Here is an 8499-nt window from a genome sequence, read left to right on the forward strand (position 1 = left end):
TTTGTAATGAATGATAGTAACACTAAATCGGATTGGATTCAGTTAAATCTACATTTCTCAAGGTCTCTAACATCGAGATTTGAAATATCTTTCATGTAAATACCTTCTTTGTCATGTGACTTGTATATATTCAGAATCGTACCTACGAACAATGTCTTTGAACAATGGCACAAGCAACGTGGTCTCTTTCTGTAAAACATAGCACTCTTTATTTCAGCCACAGCAAAGATCCCGAACCACGTGCAGTCAGCAGAGTTACAGCGTCTGGTTACCGTCTTGTAGTTACGATACAGGTAAGACGTCAAAATATTTATTGTTTTATTTCTGGAAACGCCGACCCTAGAACGTGGAATTTTGGTAACACGGTTATTTCATATAACAACAACCAAATAACAACCTGTACTCCAAACAGTGAATGTGTGGCTCTGCTGCCATGCGAAACGCGATTTGTAAGAGTCTAATTTTAGTGTATTTATTTCTACCACTTTTGATAAAAAAATACGCAAACAATCTAATCTGAAAAGGAGATATCTCCATCCCCTATGGTGTTATTGCGACTTGTATACTGTCTACATGTACATGAGGCAACTTATTGTAGCTGTATGGCGACACTTGTAGTGTAGCTATGTGACCATGAATTTGCCTGTGGTGATCAGTGAAAGTGAAAACACGGAAAATTACAAAATACCAATCCATGCAGTATTTTGATGATTTACATGCGAGTTTTCTATTATTTATAACGTTAGAAATATTTAGATAAAAATAACTTTATAGACCCTATGTTTATTAATATAACAAATTGTTGTATTAATGTTTTCCTAAAATAAACATATATATCATCTTTTCTTATTGCCCCATCAAAGCTGGTGTTGAGACAATATAGAATACCCAAACGACGCATATTGTACGTGCCGTGCCGCCAGACTTCCTGCCAACTTGGCAATTAAATATCCTCGGGTATTGTCACTTCATACGATGATACATTGTCTCGCGCACGTGGTTGGTGGGTTTTGTCTATCAGCGCCACGATCACGTGATCGTTTTGTTTATAACTCTGTGTTACGGTCTCGCCGATCCTAAACTTTCAAAGCCTTCAATAAAATTTATGAGATCATTATCTTATCTTTATTCCGACTGAATCCACCTTTATTTCAGACGGCCCCTCACACACACACTCCCAATGCAAATTCACTGAGGCTTGACCGTTACCAATTAACAGCTGTCAATTAAACAGTTCGCATCTAAGTAGTATGTTATCGAATATATTGAAAACCTTTAGCGTGCTACTTTAGGGGGGGGGGGGGGGGGGGGGGGGGTTAAAGGAGGGTGTTGGTTGTTCACAGGGTTACTCGACAATCACAATGTATACCGGTATTTCAATAATTGTATGATAATATTTAGTCCTTGGGCAGCCCCAATCTAAAAACAACAATAAAATCCTAACTCTCACCGACTCCCTTAGTGGACTAAAAGCCCTCCAAAACAAAAATACCAAAAAACGACCTAAATTAATAAACCAAATACTTAAAAGCTCCGACGACCTAACAAAAGCAGGCAAACAAATAACCTTCTTGTGGATCCCCGCCCACGTAGGAATTTACGGCAACGAAAGCGCCGATAAAGCAGCTAAATTATCTCTCAAAATACCAGTAATAAGCCTAAACCTACCCATCTCAAAATCAGAAATTAAAAGTGTAAACAAACAAAAAATAACCATAAAATGGCATAATCAATATCAAAACTCAAATAGCCAAATAAAAAAAGTGCTCAGAAAACCACTAGCCAAAACCTAAAATCCTACACCTCTCTAAACAAATTGACAGATTTATTACAAAACTCCAAACAGGACACACGAACCTAAATAACCACCTAAAAAAACTTAAAAGACACATCACAGGCAACTGCCCCCACTGCAAACAACCCGAAACCACAGAACACGCACTCATCCACTGCACCCACTACCAAACACACAGAACCACACTACAAACCACCCTCAATCTAAATAAGGTTCCTACTCTAGATGAAATACTAAACCCTCAAAATATACCAGAAAACTTCAAGGCCCTAGGCGTATTCCTAATCAAAACAGACCTAATTAAGCGCATCTAAAAACTAATTATTCTACCAATCCAAAATCCAATAAACATACAAACACCCACCTCACCCGGCTCCCTTAGTTCCCTCCTCCACCCACCTCGGCATTTATTCCAAATTTAAAAATTCCAAAACTTCAATATAAGCAACCCCTAAAACCCCCCTCTTGGGTTGCACACATCACTTTCACCCTTTTCGGAATACAATAAATGGTCCGGCCAGGCCCGTGTGCGAAATACGCTACAGTCGGAAAGCGCACGTTAAATCTCCTATATCAGTCAGTCAGACCCCAGTGTTTCATATCATTTTCCCACCAAACTAAAAAAGAATAACCCCCAACTGGATATGTTTCGTTTCGTCTGTCGATTCATATTTTGGAAATTCAAGGGGAACCACTCCGGCTTATGCAGCACACACATTTGGGAAGGTTGCTTCAATAATAATAATACCTCTTACCATGGTTTCACAGTCGTTCGGAACTTTTTTAAAATCTGACATCAGATTATCCTGTCCGAAAATTTATCTATTTTTTTTTAGTGGAGACAGGCCTATCGGAAATTCGAACTTGAACAGCAACGCCAAAACCACATTCCGCCGCAGTGACCAGCTGCTGATGACATAGACTAGGCTAGCTTTACACTAAGTCTTGTACCAGGCTGGCCCCTCTGGGTAGTAGGTCTGGTCTCTCCTTTGTCCTTGGACCCCCTTTCCGATCATAAGGGTTGAGTACCCCTTGCCAATGAAACACGTGTTTACCATCCTTTTACCTTAGAGCACCCATTTACGACACATGGGGTTAGTTTTGAGTTCGGTTATGGTTTAGAAGTCTCTTGATATAAACATATTTATTTCCATAAAGTGGAGGGATTGGCAAACAAGCAAATTTTGCTATCTGAATGCCTCTCCCAAACATGATACATAAGTCTCTTTTAACGAATTAATCCAATGTAATTTTCGCAGTATACTCATCCTTATATAATTTCAGCTTCATGACAGTGTGAACATTGAGTGCCCCCTACACAAGTATGCAGTCACTGACAACTTATGGAGTGACCTATACAAAACGGAAGATGCAGACGACTAGCACAAGCACGCACGCACACACACACTCAGACGCACGCACGCACATGCTATATAAGTGCAATTATCTTGGACGCGACATATTCAACCCAATTTCAACTCACCTCACTTATCTTACTTTGTTCATGTGCCTAAAGTTTGTGGAATGTGTTAATTACTGAAATGAAAAGCATTTTAATGTTTTTTTCATATCTTTTCAGAATATGTGCACATAGCTTTCAATGACCAGACGAAAAAAAGAATTCATTTCAAGTATGTTGAGAAGAAAACGTAAGTAAAGCACACTATTTACATTCATAATACATTTTATTCCGCAGGCTCTATTGTAAAGTTAAACTCTAGCTGCGTATAGGCTGCCATTATCCATTATATTAGACAATATGGATCCACTCATCTATACATCTATTTTCTTTTGTGACAGGACCCATCTCTGAAAAAATCACCTCACCCAAGAAAATACGACTTATTCATGAGAATGAAAAGTGCAAAGTCTCCCAAGAAATTGTCTTGTAATATAGCATGTGAATAAATAATTTTTTGAAATATCTCACGAAATTAGTTTTATTTTATTGCTTGTAATCATGTGAACTAAAAATGTTTGTTTTGAGGAAAAAGGTCATTTGAAGCAACTCCAGGTTAAACTATCCAATGATTGAATCTTATTTCTCCTGAATTAAAATAATTCTGCTAAATATTACTGCAGAAAAAAATTCGGCCAGAAATTTCTGTAGAAAAAAAAAAATTCGGCCAGAAATTTCTGTAGAAAAAAAAAATACTGCCAGAAATTTCTGCAGAAAAAAAAAATTCGGCCAGAAATTTCTGCAGTAATGCATTTTCTGAGCCAATTTTTGAGCTTATGAACATGTGAACACACTGGGACACACATTATTTGGATTCGTCTCCCCGAGAGCTTTCCAGTGATATAAAACATGTTTTTGTAGCTCGCTTCCTTCTGTGTGGTCAAGTTCGGACTCATGGCCATTCCTAAGTTGTCCCGCCCTGCCTTAGTTCAAAGCGTTCATTTCTACGTCGATACTCGATGCAGCGTGGATGTCACTGAACCATACAGTTCTCCATCGCTGGTGAGGCCATACCCTGCATGTTTAAAACCACTGATGAGACTTGTTTCGTGAAGGAGGTTCCGCACTCTCTGATCAGTTATATGAGCTGCTTTGTCACTTTGTCACAAATAACGTGTGATGCGGTCCTGTGCAGCGTTGTAACACGTCGCCTTCCTGATCCGGGTGGGTCAAGTGACGTACTGTGCTGGTAGAAGGTAGACTGGGACACGTACAAAGATTACCCTGGCTACAGGCGGCTGTGAATCGCCTGCTTCAAATCCTTTGTTTCCTTGTGTTTCAGCTAGTCGTGGCCTCACTTCGCAGTTGAACAGTTGCAAACAGACAACGTTTTGACCACCGAGATTCCGCCAGTTTAGTAGAGCTTTCAAACTGTTTTATGATAGACATGTTGAAGACGTTTCCAAATGTGAAGCACTCATCAGTTGGACCTTGAATTGCCTTTGCGTGTCTGTGTTTCACGCACACCTTATATCTTCATTATCTGGTGGTTCTTGTGTGGTGTCATTGTTATGTACTGTTCCGTCACGGTTACGCATTTGGTGGTTGCTGCAGTTTGATGGTACCAACAATAACCTTATCAATATTATATTACATTCATACTTCACTTAACGTTTATGTGAAAATGCGCCTTCATCTGTAACAACGTTCAAATTCCTCACTAAGTAATACATGTACAACAACTCCTTCAACTACCGCTGTAATGGTTGGCATGCAGTCTGGCATCTGCAGTACACGATAACGTACATACAGGGAAATAGATGGCTGCTCCTGGGCCCCGTTATTTAAAAATTGATCGTAGTGCAACGACAGTCGTAAGTATATGTTAAAGTATGGGAGTTACGATCATCTTAGCATCACTTTTATGATCATGATAGCTTTGTGGAAGGACCACTGATCTGATACTGTTAAGTAAGATCAGCAACTTTGAAGGTAGTACGTAGTTCGTAGTTCAACTCTGATAACTGACCATCTGAACTGATCTGATAATACCTGTAATGTACACATGTTAACTGAAACGCTGGTGGCCCAGTCGTCAAAGGCACCGCAATTCGCTGCACATTGATGCGTCCCTTGGGGGTTCGAATCCCGGTTCGCCCCGATTATGGTTCTATTTTTGTCAACTCGTGGGTTACATCATAGTGGTAAACGTCTACGACCTGCATCACGTCGGACTTTCCTCCCACATTAAGCTGACACGCCGTGATATAACTGGAAATCTGTTCAAAGCGGCGTTTAACCTCACTCACTCATTCAGTCATTATGGCACTGTGAACAAAACCGTGTTATATACTTTTAACAAAAGGTAGGGAATCATTAAATATATATGTTAATACCGAGTATTAGAACAAAGATATTGTTAATAACAAACACCCTTGGACAGAACGTTATGTCACTTTCATGATAGGCCGTTTAATCTCTGTGGGCCATTATTTCTGTCAATGTTATTGATTCTGCTTATCATACAATTGTGATTTACTCTATTTCATTCATTGCCTGTGTATTTTTGCTATGCGGTCGGCAGCTGCGTCTGCAACGTTGAACGTCTAGGGGCTATTGGCATGCAGGACACAGGCAGGGGCCAATACCTTCAATGTTTCACAGTCTATGGAACGGGTATCAACGAACCCAAATGTTGACGATCGACCCCGTTCGGGGCGTCCCAGGTCAACGACAAGAGTAAAGGATCGATTTATCCGAAACCAGGCTCAACGAAATCGAGCTCACAGGGCAAATCAAATTGCTGCAAACGCTCATCAGGCTACCAGTGATGTAGAAATGTTCTACATACAGCTCATCTCCATGCTCTACGGCTACTTGTTGTGCGAACCTTACAAAACGCCATACTACAACAGACGTCACTGGTGTACGCAACGTCAAAACTGGGATAATGGTTGCTGGTCACGTGTTTTAGGATGAGTCCCGATTCACTGTGTACTTTCCTGACAGGCGGGGTCGTGTCTGACATTGAACGTCAAGCCAATGTCAGTTTGAGACCTCATGACAGATTTGGCGGTGGATCGGTTATGGTGTGGGGTGGCATCACTGTGCGAACCGCACTCGATATTGCACAAGGAAGGATTACTCGACAGTACAACAGACTGACAGCCTTTGCTGTCCTGTTTGCAAAGGCGTGTAGGTCGACGTTGTGTCTTTCAGGACAACGTCAGGGCTCACTGCACGAATCGTCAATGCTTACCTACAGCAGCACGACATCCATAGAATGACATGGCCAGCAATGAGCCCAGACCTTTCCCCCATTGCACACGTCTGGGACATGAAAGGGAGACCACGCAGAGCGCCGACAATGTTGGCTGAACTTAGCCAGGAGCTGCAAGAGGAGAGGTCTTGTGGTAGAGCCCCGGGGTTCGATCCCCGGCCGCGTCCTACCGAAACACGTTAAAAGATGGTACTTGTACTCGAAACAAATGACATTAAAACAACGTGTTTGACAAGACCCCTTGTAAATAACATTAGTATCTTGAATACATTTCCTTGTGTCTTGGACCACCTCCGTGGTCTAAGGTAGAAGGTTCGCCCGGAGAGCGGAAGGTCTTGTGTTCGATCAACATACCAAATGACGTTAAAATATGATACTGGTTGTTACCATGTCTGGCGCTCGGCATTAAGGGGCTAAAACAAGGACTGGTCGTCTCGGTGTCAGTATACTGTGTCTGAGTGGGGTATTCATGTTAAACTGCGACATGGTACCTCAGTGTGCTAGCACTATAAATCGGCATCAGTCCGAACTAGTACAAGCAGCCACACACGCACGCACGCACGCACGCACGCACGCACACGGCCCCGCACTCTGTCACGAACTCTACATCGCACACACGCACACTGCATGTGCGTCACTATATAAGTGCAATAATCTTGGACGCTACGTTAAAGTCCATTTCACCTCACCTTGTTGATTGAATGAATGTTTGACAAAGCGTATCCGTATTACGCACTACTAATCTAAAAAAGTCAACATTGAAATTTCCCATCTTACCCCTATCGTCCTTCAATATCGTTGTCGGTTATAACATCAACTGTCATACTTCACTACCGGTTGGAATGGGTTCCCATGCATTGCTTTAATTATTATCATACAACTATTACTAGAAACTACTATCTCTTACAATTTTGGAACGTTTGAGTTATTTCCGAGTATCCCTACTTTTTTTAAGAGTATATGATGACTGTTTCGGGGGATAATGTCATCCTTTGACATCCTTTTGACTCAATGGAGCTATCGTCACCAGGGTTCATTACGCCTAGATCCAGTTAATATTAAAGTCGAGTTTGCCTGAGAGTTGCCTATGTGAAATAAATGACTTGCCTATGTTTGTAGTTCCCTTTTGTAATCGACTGAAACGGGAGCTTGACAAAGTGAAACACGACATAAGTCCCGAATGGAAACGAGTCTTTCTTGGTTACAATTGGGTGCAAGATAGTCAATTTATTTCCTTAGACTGACGTGATTTTTTTTTTCTGTGGAAACCTATAAGGGCCATTGTCGCGTTGTCACATTGTCGCATTGCCACCCTTACAAAAACAACAACTAAATGTTAAAATTAACCAAAGCGACATCTTTGTTTTGTCGCGCTTGGAACAACGCGTCGTTTTTCACGGACAATTGTCGACCCATAAAAACATTTTGTAAAAGAGGTGTTACAATAACCGACGGCGCGACAATGCGATCTATTGATAATGTCGCGCTGTCGCCCTTTTCAATAAATGGTATGTATGTGTAGTAAGTGAATTAATCTGAGCATGTGCAAAAATGGTTATACTTCTTTTTAAACTCCGGTAGTCTTTTGTTAGCTCCAATGGTTCTAAAACCAAAATAGCCATACAAAAATAGCCATGGCAATATGGTTTAGTGTTTTTCAAAATTAGAACGCATCTTTCATCGTTGCTTTAGAAATTATTTCATATATCATCATTATCTGTGTCGTTTTTCATAATGTGTTTTCACATCACGAAACAAACACTTGGCATTTCTGTTTAATTTAATTCCTGTCTCCCACATCTTTTCAAGTCGATGAGGACACAAGGTTGGCCCTGTGGTTTTAGAGAGCGCAATTCTCTGTGCAGAGATGCGTCTCCTGGACGTATCAGTATACTATCATCGTTAGTGAATCCCAGCACCATACATACACATCACTTGGGGATATCACTTGAAATAACTGAAATATTGTTTAAAGCGGCGTAAAGCCACAGGCCACAAAGCAAGGAGCCATTTGGCCCCTGAGAG

General features: G+C 41.0%; 1 long non-coding RNA gene across 1 annotated transcript; it reads left to right on the plus strand.

Moving 5' to 3' along the window:
• Positions 1 to 3262: 3262 nt before the first annotated feature.
• On the plus strand, positions 3263 to 3720 carry LOC125382647. The gene is made up of 2 exons (XR_007222501.1): positions 3263 to 3444; positions 3596 to 3720. It is a non-coding gene; the product is annotated as an uncharacterized LOC125382647 (long non-coding RNA).
• The last annotated feature ends 4779 nt before the right edge of the window (positions 3721 to 8499 follow it).

Source organism: Haliotis rufescens, unplaced genomic scaffold, assembly GCF_023055435.1.
Source record: "Haliotis rufescens isolate VD_foot unplaced genomic scaffold, xgHalRufe1.0.p SCAF_20, whole genome shotgun sequence".
Classification (NCBI taxonomy): domain Eukaryota; kingdom Metazoa; phylum Mollusca; class Gastropoda; order Lepetellida; family Haliotidae; genus Haliotis; species Haliotis rufescens.